This window comes from Xenopus laevis, unplaced genomic scaffold (assembly GCF_017654675.1).
Source record: "Xenopus laevis strain J_2021 unplaced genomic scaffold, Xenopus_laevis_v10.1 Sca19, whole genome shotgun sequence".
In the NCBI taxonomy this organism is placed as follows: Eukaryota; Metazoa; Chordata; class Amphibia; order Anura; family Pipidae; genus Xenopus; species Xenopus laevis.
In genome coordinates this window covers 1976-20728 of record NW_024467172.1, presented here as the reverse complement: position 1 = coordinate 20728, position 18753 = coordinate 1976, and the positions used below count along the sequence as shown (strand labels likewise).

General features: G+C 52.7%; 1 long non-coding RNA gene across 1 annotated transcript; it reads right to left on the bottom strand.

Moving 5' to 3' along the window:
- Nucleotides 1–3234: 3234 nt before the first annotated feature.
- LOC121399250 lies at nt 3235–4948 on the bottom strand. Its single transcript, XR_005964855.1, has 2 exons — nt 4467–4948; nt 3235–3525 (listed from the first exon to the last, which is right to left on the bottom strand). It is a non-coding gene; the product is annotated as an uncharacterized LOC121399250 (long non-coding RNA).
- Between the last annotated feature and the right edge of the window lie 13805 nt (nt 4949–18753).

Genomic DNA, 18753 nt, shown 5'->3' with positions numbered 1-18753 from the left:
AGAAAATATGCACACATCACCCGGGCAAACTAGTCACCTGGCCAACACTTCATGGACACTACCCCAGACACAACTAACCCTGGCACAACTTACACCTGAGCAAAAATTAACAGCGGAACAGTAGACACTCCAGGGAGACCAGTACGTTTTAAACTGTAAATGCTTTATTAGACGCAGATTGAATTCACCAGCCGGGCGGGCAATGTGACGCACTATCTCGCCTGCCCGCTGGGTGATTTTAATTCTAGCGTTTTAAACAGTTTTACAGTTTAAACACGCTGGTTCCGCTGAGTGTCTCTGGTTCCGGTGAATCCAGTCTCTGAGATGGAATTTTTGCAAGTTGTTTTGTGCCGCGGACACGAGAGCGGTTCCTTACGGGACAGATCACAGCCGGCATGCGGATATCACTGCCTAATCGGGCCACTCCGTCGGCTTATTACTGCTCCTGTGAACTCTACAACCTTACACGGCAAACACATACCACTGCGCACACTTTACCGCTGCAGAAACACACTTATTTTGCCGGGACCACGACTTAACATGGCACACTTACTCGCACACTAGCCGATGATGGCATATTTATCGCCCGGAGCCAGAGCACATTACCAACGGCACACCTTACCCTGGCACAGCTTACCCGGGCACACTTTACCGCAGGCACACTACCTGGCACACTTGCCCGGCACACTTACCCAGCACCACTCACCATGGCACATATCGGCACTACTTACCCGGACAACAACTTACCAATGACACAGTTACATCTCCGGTCCACACTTACCGCTGGCAAACACATTAGCAATGGCAAAACGCTTACCTGGCAACCGCTTACCCCTGGCAACACTTCTAGCATGAGCCACCGCTTACCGCACGCTGTAGCCCGGCACGCGTTACCACCGGCACGCTTACGCCCGACAACGCTTGACGCCCGGCACGCTTAACACGAGCAACACTTACGCATGGTAAGGCAACAAGCTTAGCAGCTGGCGGAACACTTACCGCGCCACACTTACATGCTGGCAACTTACCCAGGTCAACGTTTACCCAGCACGCTTACCCCAGCACGCTTACCATGGCACGCTTACCATGGCACTCTTACCGGCACACTTACCCTGGCACACTTACCCTAGCACACTTACCCTGGCACACTTACCCGGCACACTTACCATGGCACACTTACCCTGGCACACTTACCCTGGCACACTTACCCGGCACGCTTACCCGGCACGCTTACCCGGCACACTTACCCGGCACACGTACCCGGCACGCTTACCATGGCACGCTTACCCCGGCACGCTTACCCCGGCACGCTTACCATGGCACGCTTACCCCGGCACACTAACCCCGGAACACTTACCCGGCACACTTACCCCGGCACACTTACCCTGGCAAACTTACCCGGCAACTTACCATGGCACACTTACCCCAGCACACTTAACCGGCACACTTACCCTGGCACACTTACCCGGCAACTTACCATGGCACACTTACCCGGCACACGTACCATGGCACACTTAGCATGGCACACATACCCCAGCACACTTAACCGGCACACTTACCCTGGCACACTTACCCTGGCACACTTACCATGGCACACTTACCCGGCACACTTACCCTGGCAAACTTACCATGGCACACTTACCATGGCACACTTACCCTGGCACACTTAACCTGGTACACTTACCCTGGCACACTTACCCAGTACTTACCCTGGCACACTTACCCGGCACACTTACAACAGCACACTTACCCTTGCACACTTACCCGGCACTTACCCTAGCAAACTTACCATGGCACACTTACCCTGGCACACTTACCTTGGAACAATTACACTGGCACATTTACCCGGCACACTTACCCTGGCACACTTACCATGGCACAGTTACTCGGCACACTTACCATGGCACACTTACCCCGGCACACTTACCCCGGCACGCTTACCCGGCACACTTACCCTGGCACACTTACCCAGCACACTTACCATGGCACACTTACCCTGGCACACTTACCTGGCACACGTACCCTGGCAAACTTACCATGGCACGCTTACCCTGGCACACTTACCCCAGCACACTTACCCCAGCACACTTAACCGGCACACTTACCCTGGCACACTTTCTTGGCGGTGATGATTGCTGTCATATTGGCCACGGGATATGCTTCCGGCCATCCTGAGAACATGTCGACAATCACAAGAACCAACTATAGAACACCTGCATCATGCGGACCTTGTATTTCTCCACGGATTCCGCCTAATCTTGGTTGATGTCCTGAATGCTTATAGCCTGATCAGCCAACCTATTCTGTGCCCAGGATTTAATTTGCTCACAGAATTCCACACCGGATTCATAGGTTGTGTCATTTACAACTTTAGTGTTGTCAAGAGAATATGTAATCTATCTGCAATATCTGAAATGGGTACATTGAGTGTACATATTTGGCTGCAATAGATGAGAACCCAGGGAAAACCACACTCTTGATACTGCATCCCACCTCCCCCCTTTTGAAATGTGGGTGAGACCATGTGAGGCAGCAACCAAATATGGTAACAGAGCACGGGGTGCAACAGGGCAATCGCCTAAACGGCAAACAGAAACATCACCACTCATTCTTGCTGGGCTTTTTAATTGGCAAGATGGGCTGATCTTGTGAATTAACACTCCCCTGTCAAGTAACCCTTGAATGACTGGGCGGATCCTCTCTACTTGCGCCCTGGACAGTGGGTGCTGTGAGATTTTGGGCATCCGTCGGTAAGAAAGCCCATACATCACCTAGGACACATTGTAATTCAGGAGGTAGGTTCCTCCTTAGACATTTCTTTTAGTGACAGATTTGCTGTATCTGGGGCATTAGTCATCTCAGACACTTACTGAGGTGGGACAGACACAAACACTGCATCCTGCTTGCAGTATATGTTGCACCCTAGTTTACAAAAGATGTCCCTACCTATGTAACTGTCAGGGATGGGGACAAGGGATAATGATAAGAAAGGAAGCTTGTGTAAATACGGGACCCCCTACTTGGGCTGGGTCAACAGGGTTAATGTCCCAATTCATTTTAGCTAGCAGATGTTGGTAATCCGCTGGACCACACACATGTTTGATTACAACTAACATATCAGTCCAATTGGGGTTATGAGCACTATGGATAAACAAGAGTTCCTGTCCAAATTTGAGTGGATTAGTACGGGGTTGTGAAACGTCTTGAAAAATCCTTCTAAGATTTGGTGCTGTGTGTGTGCCCCCGCCTCTCCCCCCCTCTTCTCTAGTTTGTACTGTACGGGCGGGGTAGAGCTTGGCTGCGGGGCTGAGAACTGCCTGTATCAGCGCTGCTGTTTTCAGCACTGAAAGATGAATTGTCTCTTCTCACTATTCTCTATTTTTCTAACTTAACCCTTCTGCTAGCAGCTTTTCTTGTTCTTCTCTTTGATTTCTATGAGTGGTGGGATCAATGATAGCTGTTCTATTGGGAATGGATTGGAATAATCTCAACAGCTACTGATGGAATTTTGCTCAGATCACCAACCTGGAAACAAAGAGACAATGTGACAATATCTGGTGTTCTGTTAATACTGACTTATCTAATGTACTAGCTAAAGAACTCTAATGTAACTACTGTATGAACTGTCAGTAATGAGAAGTGGTTGTACAATTATGATATGAGTGAAGGACGTTCGTTTGCTTGTGGTTAATTCAAATGGAGAAAGTCCACAACACCTGATAGGATTGTTGCGGAGAATTGACAGGACAGCTGGGAATAAATCCAACCAAATGCTGCCAGTAATTGTGTTGTTGGAAGTGGGATGGTACAAAGACACAACTCCACTTAAGATCAGTGATATTTGCAAATTTGTAACAGAATCGAAAATTTAATTGTGTAAACTATCAAATACAACCTGTACTGTTTCCTTCTTATAACAAAATAATATTGATTAATCATAACCAGGAAAAACATTTAACAAGTTCTCTCTTGTACCTTTATATATATTTATATATATACCTTTATATATATTTATATATATTTTTTTCCTAAATGAGAATGACATAGACCCATTTTAGTAGCATCATTTTTTTCTACAAATTTGGTAGTTAAATTACTGGTTATCAGATAAAATCAACAATAAATCGAAGTCACTTCTGCATTCTCCTTACACTTGCAGACTTGTGATGCAAGATACACAAGTGCAAAGATTACGGGAGAAAATTTTTTCTTTTTTTTTTTTTTTTTTTTAGCAGCGGCACAAGCACATAAGCTGCATTTTATGAACTGAAGCTTATTTAATTAGAGAAAAAAAAAAAAAAGTAACAACAACATAACCCACAATATATTACTCCCCTCTTGTTGTACTGCAAATGCAGTACAATAATATGAAATAATAAATTCACATCTGTCTAGAGAATAATGAAAATAATTTAACCTGTACCAATGAGTGAATTGGGTATGGATCCAAACTGCATCAAGTTTACCTTCATGTTGGTGAAAAAGATCCAGATTGTGGTTATGCCATATGAGTAACAACCACTCAACTCTTGTAGGATTAGAGCTTCTAATACATCACTTTAACTTTTCTATTTGATTCGATTATTCTTTGTGTAAGCATTTAACAACTTTAAACTTCAGCGGTCTCTACAAAACCCTTATCAAGTAGCACACCTCTCTTCTCGGTTAAGAGAAGACGCCATTCTTCCGGCTGTAGGCGGGGGTCATTCTTGGTCAAATTGCATTCTTTTGGCAATCTATCATATTTTCTTACATACCTTTTTACCCACCCGGCCTGCCACTAACTCACATGCCGGGACCCCCTCACTCATTGTACTGATGTTTTTGTCCCATTATTACTCTTCAGATCTAGACTGGGGCAGTGACCAAGGGGAAGATGGCCACCAGGGAAACTCAATGACGTTTTAGTTCTCATACTCTGGCTATCTGTCCTTTTTCTGAGGCTCCATTATAAGGCGGTGGCTGTATATTTGCCATGCAATGGGAAAGGTGGTACAAATACTTGATTTTTGCCATCTGGCTGTATAACCCTATCCCCAGACCTAATACAAAAATTACACTTTGTGGATAGACAAGGAGTACAGACTATATTGCGCAGGGTTCTTGGTCAGTCTGTATAATGATTAAATTGATACACACAAGTAAAAACAAACACGACATAACTGAGCTCATGACATTGACACAATTTCAACTCTGGTGGGATGTCTTACTGGGTTTAGCCAGATATGAACAGAGACAGTATGATACGTGGGGGACCGCCACAGGCTTGACAGGTACAAAACTCAGTCAATCGGGAACTTTTTATCTCCACACGTATTATAGACAAACCGCCTCCCACTGACTAATCACAAAGTTCATCAGTTGGGAGGACCCAGGGTATTGTGCCTATGTATATGGACAATACTTGCCTCCACTGGCTCTCGCCTTCGGATACATCAGGGCCGGCCTTACTGATACTGTCCATATACTTATATAGATACCTGCCTCCACTGGCTCTCGCCTTCGAATACATCAGGGCCGGCCTTACTGGTACTATATCTGCCGATACTATCTCTGTTTTTCTCCGTCCAGGGTCCCTTCTATTTTATCCAAATCACCCAGAGACGAAGTAACACATAACATAAACAGGCCAACACGCACTCTGGACAGGACATTGGACACACAATACAATACTCAATGACGTCCACGAGGGGAACAACAACCTCAATACTGGTGGGTCTTCTGACTATCACAACTAGGGATAACAGGGACAACCCGTCACGGAGTAGGTGTGCTATCCTACTCCAGCAATTTGCACGCTCCCACGCTTGGGTAGTCGGGGTTTGCTAGCCCCGAAGAAAGACCACTTGTGTCAATCAGCTGCAAATGTACTCATCTCCCACGTCTGGGAGATGTATGATATACACGCTTCTCGGGGTCGACACGTTTGTCCTGGACACTTCTGTCCTTCCCCCCCGTAGCAGACACTGCTTAACACTTTGCTTGGTCCTACGCACAGGACGCCGGGGGGCCGACACGTTTGTCGGGACACGTTTGTCCCTCCCCCCACAAATGTCAGAAACAATGTATATCCAGTTGTCACCTGTTGTCCGAAGTATTACCCTATCCTTTTATTCTATATTTTCATCCACCAGTAAGCAGTTAATAGACAATAAACATCAACCATAGATTAATAGGCGACAAGATACTCTTATACAGGTCAGGTAAATGGCACCAGGCAAGATTTTACCTGTCTTTGCTGGCTGATAGAAGTCGATATTGGCAACAGACACCATCAGCAGTAGGTACAGGTATGACACAGGCAAGAAACTAATAACATAGGTCTTACCTGTGTCCCGGAGGTGATCAGTCTCCGTCCTTTTCCTCTACTGGGCGACTGTTGTCCTTGGCATCGGCTAGTGGTCAGCCAGAACCTGGTGCCCCACGTTGGGAGCCAATTGTTATGGACAGAAATATGTCCCGAGAGTATCTGTCCCTTCCAAATTGTGGTGAATAAGTTCAGCTAGCTGATAAGCAGGAATGACACTGACACAGACAGTTCAGTATACAAAATGCTTCTTCACACTTTATTGTAAGGTACAAAAGGTTATATAGGCTAGGTGGGGGTTGTTATGACACCCTCCTAAGCTTGCGGTTTCGCTATGTGGCTTCAAATGGAAAAGTACAAACTTCATAGATATAAAAATAGATATCAAACTTCGTAGATATATATCTTGAAATGGGAGGAAATACAACGAAATATAAAGTACAAAGTTCTTATGCGGTTTTAATTTAGCAGCCATCTTCCAGGAACAGCTGCATAGGGGCATGACCACAAGCTGGCGTGACCTTTTAGACCGAGTCTGTTTCTGTGAAGAGGTTTATCTTGATTTCATCCTAGCTAGTATTGATATATGTTTTGCAAATAGCTGAGTAAGGAAATATAGCAGACACACAGTATAATAGGACACACAGTATAACAGTAAAATAGACTTTCTAAATGAGAGCACACAGAATAAACTGACCAGTCCACCACACGCTTACCCCGGCACGCTTACCCCGGCACGCTTACCATGGCACGCTTACCCCGGCACACTAACCCCGGAACACTTACCCGGCACACTTACCCCGGCACACTTACCCTGGCAAACTTACCCGGCAACTTACCATGGCACACTTACCCCAGCACACTTAACCGGCACACTTACCCTGGCACACTTACCCGGCAACTTACCATGGCACACTTACCCGGCACACGTACCATGGCACACTTAGCATGGCACACATACCCCAGCACACTTAACCGGCACACTTACCCTGGCACACTTACCCTGGCACACTTACCATGGCACACTTACCCGGCACACTTACCCTGGCAAACTTACCATGGCACACTTACCATGGCACACTTACCCTGGCACACTTAACCTGGTACACTTACCCTGGCACACTTACCCAGTACTTACCCTGGCACACTTACCCGGCACACTTACAACAGCACACTTACCCTTGCACACTTACCCGGCACTTACCCTAGCAAACTTACCATGGCACACTTACCCTGGCACACTTACCTTGGAACAATTACACTGGCACACTTACCCGGCACACTTACCCTGGCACACTTACCATGGCACAGTTACTCGGCACACTTACCATGGCACACTTACCCCGGCACACTTACCCCGGCACGCTTACCCGGCACACTTACCCTGGCACACTTACCCAGCACACTTACCATGGCACACTTACCCTGGCACACTTACCTGGCACACGTACCCTGGCAAACTTACCATGGCACGCTTACCCTGGCACACTTACCCCAGCACACTTACCCCAGCACACTTAACCGGCACACTTACCCTGGCACACTTACCCTGGCAAACTTACCCGGCAACTTACCATGGCACACTTACCCCAGCACACTTAACCGGCACACTTACCCTGGCACACTTACCCGGCAACTTACCATGGCACACTTACCATGGCACACTTACCCTGGCACACTTACCTTGGCACAATTACACTGGCACATTTACCCGGCACACTTACCCTGGCACACTTACCATGGCACGTTACCCGGCACACTTACCCGGCACACTTACCCGGCACGCTTACCATGGCACGCTTACCCCGGCACGCTTACCATGGCATGCTTACCCCGGCACACTTACCCTGGCACACTTACCCTGGCACACACACTGGCAAACTTACCTGGCAAACTTAACCGGCACACTTACCCTGGCACACTTACCATGGCACACTTACTCGGCACACTTACCATGGCATACTTACCCGGCACACGTACCATGGCACACTTAGCATGGCACACATACCCCAGCACACTTAACCGGCACACTTACCCTGGCACACTTACCCTGGCACACTTACCATGGCACACTTACCCGGCACACTTACCCGGCACACTTACCCTGGCAAACTTACCATGGCACACTTACCATGGCACACTTACCCTGGCACACTTACCCTGGCACACTTACCCTGGTACACTTACCCTGGCACACTTACCCAGTACTTACCCTGGCACACTTACCCGGCACACTTACAACAGCACACTTACCCCGGCACACTTACCCTGGCACACTTACCATGGCACAGTTACTCGGCACACTTACCCTGGTACACTTACCCTGGCACACTTACCCAGTACTTACCCTGGCACACTTACCCGGCACACTAACCCCGGCACACTAACCCTGGCACACTAACCCTGGCACACTTACCCTGGCACACTTACCTGGCACACTTACCCTGGCAAACTTACCTGGCACACTTACCCGGCACACTTACCCGGCACACTTACCCCGGCACACTTACCCGGCACACTTACCCGGCACACTTACCCTGGCACACTTACCCTGGCACACTTACCCTGGCACACTTAACCGGCACGTTACCCTGGCACACGTACTCGGCACGCTTACCATGGCGCACTTACCATGGCACGCTTACCCCGCCACGCTTACCATGGCACGCTTACCCGGCACGCTTACCCCGGCACGCTTACCCCGGCACACTAACCTGGCACACTAACCCTGGCACACTTAACCCTGGCACACTTACCCTGGCACACTTACCCTGGCACACTTACCGGCACACTTACCCCAGCACACTTACCCCGGCACACTTACCCCGGCACACTTACCCTGGCACACTTACCATGGCACACTAACCCGACACACTTACCCTGGCAAACTTACCATGGGCACAGCCTTCACCCATGGCACACTACCCTGGCAACAACTGTACCTGGCATACAATTACACTGGCACACTTACCCGCACAACTTACCCTGGCACATCTTACATGCACACTTACTCGGCACACTTACCATGGCACACTTATCCCGGCACACTTAGCATGGCACGCTTACCCCGGCACGCATACCATGGCACGCTTACCCGGCACACTTACCCGGCACGCTTACCCTGCACGCTTACCCAGCATGCTTACCATGGCACTCTTACCATGGCACTCTTACCCCGGCACACTTACCCCGGCACACTAACCCTGGCACACTACCTGGGCACAACTTACCCCTGGGACACTAAACCCGCACACTTACCCGGCACACTTTACCCGCGCACACTTACCCCGGCACACTTACCCTGGCACACTTACCCGACACACTTACCCCGGCACACTTACCCTGGCACACTTACCGTGGCACACTTAACCGGCGTGCTTACCCCAGCACGCTTACCATGGCACACTTACCATGGCACACTTACCCGGCACACTTGCCCTGGCACACTTACTCTGGCACACTTACCCCGGCACACTTACCCCGGCACACTTACCCCGGCACACTTACCATGGCACACTTACCCTGGCACACTTACCTTGGCACAATTACACTGGCACACTTACCCGGCACACTTACGCTGGCACACTTACCATGGCACACTTACTCAGGCACACTTACCAGCACACTTATCCCCGGACACTTAGCTGCACGCTTACCCCGGCACGCCATACCATGCACTCTTACACCGCACGCTTTACCCGGCACGCTACCCTGGCGCGCTTACCCAAGCATTGCTTTACCATGTCACTCTTGACCAATGGCACCAGCTTACCCCGCACACCAAAACCCTGCCAGCACTAACCCTGGCCACACTTACCTGCACACTTGTTACCCTGGCAAAACTTACTGCGCACAGCTTCACCCCCGGCACACTTACCCCGCCACACTCTAACCCCGGCACGCACTTACCCTGGCACACCTTTACCCGACAGACCCGTGCCAAACTTAGCCCATGCACACTTACCACGCACACTTACTCTTTGGAACAAGTACTACTGAGACACACTTACCGGCACACTCTACCCTGGCCACCTACCTCGCACAGTTACTCGGCACATTTACCATGGCACACTTTCCCTGCCAACATTCTTAGCATGGATCACACACTTTTTACCCTACGCACAGGTTACTGCCGGACATTTACCATGGCACACTTTCCCTGCACCACCTTAGTCATTGTGCAAACGTTACCTACCCCGGCACGATAACCATGGACACGCTTACGCTCCGGCACGACTGTACCCTGGCAACACTCACCCATGGCCACAGCTTACCCCGGCACACTTTACCCTGGCACACGTGTACCTGCACACTTAACCGGCGTACGCTATGACATCGGTGCCCAGGCAGGCCTTTTACCAGGCACATGCTGTGGCCCTAGGCACTACGTTACTCTGGCACACTCTTTACCCCGGGGCTACGACTTTACCCCCGGGCACACTTAACCATGGCACACTTACCCGGCACAATCCTTACCCGGCACCACTAACCCTGCACACTTTACCATGCACAACTTACCATGGTTACACTTTACTAAGCACCACTTTACCATGCACACTTACCCCGGCAACACTTACCCCGGCACGCTTTAGCCCGGCACGCTGTACCAGCCATTACTCCGCACGCTTACCCTGGCCACGGTATCCTGGCAACGCTTTACCATGCACACCTTTACCCGGCACACTTGCCTGGGCACACTATACCCTGGCACATCTTACCCCTGGCACACTTACCCGGCACACTAACCCTGGCACACTTACCATGGCACACTTACCATGGCACACTTACCCGGCACACATACCCTGGCACACTTACCTGGCAAGCTTACACCGGCACGGCTTTACCCCGGCACGCTTACCCCGCACGCTTACCATGGTACGCTTACTATGGCCACGGCTTACCTGGCACACTTGCCCGGCACACTTACCCGGCACACTTACCCGGCACACTTACCCGGCACACTCACCCGGCACACTTACCCTGGCACACTTACCATGGCACACTTACCCTGGCACACTAACCCGACACACTTACCCTGGCAAACTTACCATGGCACACTTACCTTGGCACAATTACACTGGCACACTTACCCTGGCACACTCACCCGGCACACTTACCCTGGCACACTTACCATGGCACACTTACCCTGGCACACTAACCCGACACACTTACCCTGGCACACTTACCCTGGAGCACACTTACCTTAGCACAATTACACTGGCACACTTACCCTGGCACATTACCCTGGCACACTTACCCTGGCACACTGTACCCTGGCACAAACTTTACCCTGGGCACGTCTTTACTCCTGGCACGCTTCCCCGGCACATCTTCACCCGGCACATTTATCCGGCACACTTACCCTGGCACTCTTACCCGGCACGCTTACCCTGGCCGACGCCTTACCAGCATGTTATCATGGCACTTCTTATCATGGCACTCTTACCCTTGGCACCTGCTACCGCCGGCACGCTTACCCATGACACTCTTCATCCGGGCACACTTAACCCTGGCCACAGCTCCATGGCAGCACTTACCCAAGAACACTAACCCTGGCCACTTACCCTGCGGCAAAAATTCAGCGGAACAGTAGACACTGCAGGGAAACCAGCGTTGTAAAACTGTAAAATGCTTTTATTAGACGCAGATAAAATCATCCAGCGGGCAGGGGGATGGTGCGCACATCGCTTCTGCCCGCTGGTATTTTGAATCTGCGGTTTTACAGTTTTACAGTTTTAACGCTGGTTCCCTGCAGTGTCTACTGTCCGGTGGAGTCCGTCTCTGAATTGTTTGCAAGGTTGCTTGTTTGCTCGCCGGCCAGAGCGGTTGCTCTAGGACACACCGCAATGCAGATCCCTGCTAATTGGGCTCACTCCGTCGGTTATACTGCTCCTGTGAACTCGTATACACTTGACCTGGCTACACTTACGCCTGGCACACTTACCAGCACACTTACCGGCACACTTACCATGGCACACTTTACTCGGCACACTTACCATGGCCAATATTAAGCCGGCCACACTGTACCCACCGGCACAACTACCCTTGCACACTTACCCGGGCACACTGTACCCAGCACACTTACCCTGCACACTTGCCCGGGGCACAATCTACCAGCACACCTTACCATGGCACAGTTACCCGGCACACTTACCACTGGCCACATCTTACCATGGGACACCAGTTACTCGCAACACTTACCCTGGCACCACTTTAGCATGGCACGGCTTTACCTCGGCGACGGCTTACCTCTGGCACACTTAGCATGGCACGCTTACCGGCACGCTTACCCCGGCACGCTTGCCCCTGGCACGCTTACCCCAGACACGCGTTACCCCCGGCACGCTTACCCGCACATTACCATGCACACTTACCTTGGCACACTTACCGGCACCAACTTACTCCTCTGGCTACCACTTACCCGGCATGTTTCACCCAGCACGCTTACCCCAGCACGGGCTTACCATGGACTGCTTACCATGCACTCTGACCGGCACACTTGACCCTGGCACACTTACCCCTAGCACACCTTACCCTGGCACACCTACCCGGCACACTTACCATGGCACACTTCCCTGGACACTTAACCTCTGGCACACTTACCCGGCGTACGCCTTACCCCGGCACGCCTTTACCCGCCCACTTACCCGGCACACGTACCCGCACGCTTACCATGGCACGCTTACCCCGGCACGCTTACCCCCTGCACGCTTACCATGGCACGCTTCTACCCCGGCACACTTAACCCCGGAACACTACCCGGCACACTTAACGCCGGCACACTTACCCCGGCCACACTTACCTCCTGGCACACTTACCTGGCAACTTACCATGCACACTTACCATGGCACACTACCTTGGCACAAGGTACGCCGGCACACTTTACCCCGGCCACAACTTTACCATTGGCACAGTTACTCGGGCACACTTATCCCGGCCACACTTTAGCTGGCACGCTTACCCCGGCGCGCATTTACATGGTTGCTGGGACACGCATTACCCGGCACCACTTACCCTGGCACATCTACCCATGGGCACATCTTACCCGCACACTTACCCTGGCACACTTAACCGGCCACACTTACCCTGGAGCACTAACCTGGCACAACTTACCCTGGGCACACTTACCCTGTCACCACATTCACCACTGGCACACCTTACCCGTCACGCTTACCCGGCTCGGCTTTACCATGGGCATGCTTACCCGGCAACATTACCGGCACACTTGCCCTGCACACTTACCCTGGCCAACTTACCCCTGGCACACTTACTCCTGCACACTTACCCCTGCACACTTAATGCCGGCTCAACTTACCTCTGCAACACACTTAGCATGGCCACGCTTACCCGGCCACGGTTATCCGGCACACTTACCTGCCACCTTACCCTGGCCACACTTACCCGGCGCACCAACGCTTACCCCGGGCACACTTAACCGGCACACTTACCCTGGCACACTTATTTGGCACGCTTACCCCGGCACACTTACCATGGCATGCTTACCATGGCACGCTTACCATGGCAAGCTGGCACAACTTTACCATGCAACACTTTACCATGGCACACTTACCTGGACACTTACTCTGGCACACTTACCCTGCACCATCTTACCCTGGCCACACTACCGGACGCTTTACCCTGGGCACGCTTACCCGGCACACTTTACCCCGCACGACTTGATTCATGGCACACTTACCCCGGGCACATGTTACCCAAGGTACACGTGTAACCCGGCACACTACCATGGCGTTAGCCCGGCCGTTTACTGGCATGCCTTTACCCGCACGCTTACCCGCGCACACTTACCCGGGCACACTTACCCCAGCACACCTATCAGCACCTGGCACAACCTTACCATGCGCCAGCTTATCGGCTAACGTTACCATGCACGCTTACCATGGCCACGGCTTAACCCGGCACACTTGCCCTGCGACACTTACCCCGGCACACTTACCCCGCGCATCACTTAACTGGCACACTTACCCGGCACACTTACCCTGGCACACTTACCCGGCGCACTTACCCGGCACACTTACCATGGCGCACTTACCCGGCACACTTACCATGGCACACTTACTCGGCACACGTACCTTGGCACACTTACCTGGCACACTTACCATGGCGCACTTACCCAGCACACTTACCATGGCACACTTACTCGGCACACGTACCTTGGCACACTTACTCGGCACATTTACCATGGCACACTTACCCGGCGCACTTACCCTGGTGCACTTACCCCGGCGCACTTACCCCGGCACACTTACCCCGGCACACTTACCATCGGCCGCAGCTTACCGGCCCACACTTACCATTGCAACTTACCCGCCACACTTACCCTGGCACACTTATCCGGGGCACTTAACCTGGACATTACCCTGGCGACGCTATCCGCCTGGCACGCTTAGCCTCGCACGCTTACCATGGCACGCTTACTCGCACACCTTGCCCCTGGCACCACTTACCCTGGCACGCTTACCCCGGCACGCTTGACCATGGCAACACTTACCGGCACACTTACCCTTGTGCACACTTACCGGCACACTTTACACTGCGGCACTTATAAGCACACTTACCATGGCACAGTCTTACCGGCACCCACTGTACCCCGGCACACTTACCCCCGGCCACACCTTACCCGCGCACGGGCACACTTACCCGGCACACTTACCATGGCGCACTACCCCGACCACACACTCCCGGCACACTTACTCCCGGACACACTGTTACCCGCACGCGTTACCGGCACACTTTACCCTGGCAGGCACGTTACCCGGCACGCCGTTTACCATGGCACGCTTTTACCCCGGCACGCACTTTACCATGGCACGGCTCTACCGAACGGGCACACTTACCTGGCACACTTACCCGCAACACCTTTACCCATCGGCACACTTACCCTGGCCACACTTACCTGGCACACCCTTACCCGGCGACGCTTACCGGCACGCTTACCCGTCACGCTTTACCATGGCACCTTACCCCCGGCACGCTACCCCGGCACGCTTTACCATGGGTGCAGCGCTTACCCCGGCCACACTAACCCCGGCAGCACTTACCCGGCACACTTACCCCGGCCACACCTTTATCCCCGGCCACATTACCCTGGCACACCTTACCTTTGGCAAACATCTACCATGCCACACTTACGCATGGCACACTTACCTTGGCCACATTACCCGGCACACTTACCCGGCACACTTACCCCTGCACACTTACCCCTGCACACTTAACCGGCTCACTTACCCTCACACACTTAGCATGGCACGCTTACCCCGGCACGCTTATCCGGCACACTTACCCTGGCACACTTACCCGGCACACTTACCCGGGCACACTTAACCGGCACACTTACCCTGGCACACTTATTTGGCACGCTTACCCTGCCCACACCCTTACCATGGCATGCTTACCATGGCACGCTTACCATGGCAAGCTGGCACACTTACCATGGCACACTTACCATGGCACACTTACCCTGGCACACTTACTCTGGCACACTTACCCTGCACACTTACCCTGGCACACTTACCCGGCACGCTTACCCTGGCACGCTTACCCCGGCACACTTACCCCGGCACACTTATCATGGCACACTTAACCCGGCACATTTACCCGGTACACTTACCCGGCACACTTACCATGGCACGCTTACCCGGCACGTTTACCTGGCATGCTTACCCGGCACGCTTTACCGCACCACTTTACCCTGCACACTTACCCCAGCACAGCCTATAAACAGCACTCCCCCCCCCCCCATGCACCACTTACTCCGGCACACTTACCATTGGCGCACTTATCCGGACACGCTTACCATTGGCCACGCTTACCATGGGCACGCCGTTACCCGGCACACTTGCCCTGGCACACTTACCCGGCACACTTACCCCGCATCACTTAACTGGCACACTTTAGCGGCACACTTACCCTGCACACTTACCGGCACACTTACCCGGCCACACTTACCATGGCGCACTTAACCCGCACACTTACCATGGCACACCTTTACTCGGCACCACGTGACCTGGCACGCTTTACCTGGCCACACTTACCATTGGGCGCACTTACCCCCATGCACACTTACCATGGCCACTTACTCGGGCACACGACCTTGGCACAACTTACTCGGCACTTACCTGCACACTTACCCGGCGCACGTTGACCTGTGCACTTACCCCCGGCGCACTACCCCGGCACACTTACACCCGGCACACTACCAGTGGCGCACTTACCCGGCACACTTACCATGGCACACTTACCCTAGGCACAGCTTACCTGCACACTTACCCGGCACACTTCAACCCTGGCACTACTTATCCGGCGCACTTAACGGAACATTTTACCCTGGCACGCTTCCCCTGGCACGCTTTACCATGGCACGCGCCTTTCACTCGGCACACTGTGCCCTGGCACACGTACCCTGGCACGCTTACCCCTCGGCCGCTTAACCATTGGGACACTTACCCGGCACACTTACTCTGGCACACTACGGCAACTTACCATCGGCGCCACCTATCAAGCACACTTACCATGGCACCACTTGACCTGGCAACCACTTTACCCCGGCCACACTTACCGGGCACACTACCCCGAGCACACTACCATGGCGCACTTACCCGGCACACTTTACCCCGGCCGACACTTACACCCGGCACACTTACCCGACACACTTACCCCAAGCACGCTTACCGGCACGCTTACCATGCATGTGCGATTACCCGACACACCCTGGCCACACTTATCCCGGGCACACTTTAACCGGCACGCTTACCCTGGCACGCTTACCCTGGCACGCTTACCCCGCACGCTTACCATGGCACACTTACCCGGCACACTTGCCCTGGCACACCTTACCCTGGCACACACTTACACTGGCACAATTACCCTGGCACACTTTACCCCAGCCACCACTTAACCCGCCCACACTTCACCATGGCCACACTTACCCGGGCAACACATACCATGGCACACTTACCATGGCACCACATTTTACCCGGCACCACTTACCATGGCGCACTTACCCGGCACACTTACCATTGCCCACACTTACCCCTCGTACATTTACCATCAGCACACTTACCCCGGCCACCACCTTACCCGGCACCACTTACCATGGTGCACTTAGCCATGGCACACTTTTACCATGGTGCACTTACCATGGCACACTTTACCCAAACCCCAACCGCACGGCAAACACTTACCCCTGTCAACTTAACCATGGCACACTTACCCGCACGGCTACCCCGGCACGCTTAACCATGCACGCTTTACCCGCACACTTACCCGGCACAGCTGAGCGTCGACACTTACCCTGGCACGCTTACCTGCGCACGCTTACCCGGCACGCTTACCCAGCACGTTACCCTGGACACTAACGCCGCTTACATGCCGCGCCTTACCATGGACGCTTAACCTCCGGCTGATCTTACCCTGGCACGCTTACCGCACGCTTACCCCGGGCCCACCCCGGCACACTAACCTGGCACACACTAACCCTGGCACACACCGCGTGGCACACTACCTGGCACACTTATCCTGGCACATTTACCCTGGCAACTTTACCGCACCTTACCCAGCACACTTAACCCCTCTGGCACCACTTACCCCGGGCACACTTTACCGCACACACTCGGCACAGCTAAACCCGAGCACAACTTACCCTGGCAAACTTACCATGGCCACACTTACCCTGGCACACTTACATTGGCACAATTTACACTTGGCACACTTACCGGCACAGCTTACCCCTGCGCACACTGTACCATGGCACAGTTACTCGGCCACAACGTACCAGCACACATCCCCGCTACAGCTTAGCATGGCGACGGCTTACCCCGGCACGGCATACCATGGCTACGCTTTACCCGGGCCACACTTACCGGACGTTACCCTGCAAGCTTACCCAGGCAGTGTGTACCATGGCACTCTTACCATGGCACTTTACCCCGGCACACTTGTACCCCGGCACACATTACCCCGGCACACTAGGAGCGGCCGGCACACTTACCTTGGCACCACTGCCTCGTGTCAACTTTACGCCTCTACTACTTACTCCGGCACACTTACCTCTGGCACACATTACTCGCGGGACCACTACCCTGCAAAATTACTCATGCACCTTACCATGCAACTTAACCTTGCACATATCATCTCATGTCACGACTCGCTGTGGCACACTACCCTGGCACACTTACCCTGGGCAACCAGTCAGTATCTCTTTGGCACTATTTACCATGGCCACAACTTTCCCCCCACCACTTAGGTCATGGCGACTGCTTGGACTCCCGGGCACGGCCCAAACCATGCAGTGCTTACCCGGCCACACTTACCCTGGCACACTTACCATGGCGCACACTTACCCCGGCACATCTTACCCATAGCACACTTACGTGCAACTTAACGGCATGCTTACCTGGCACGCTTACCCAGCACGCTACATGGCACAC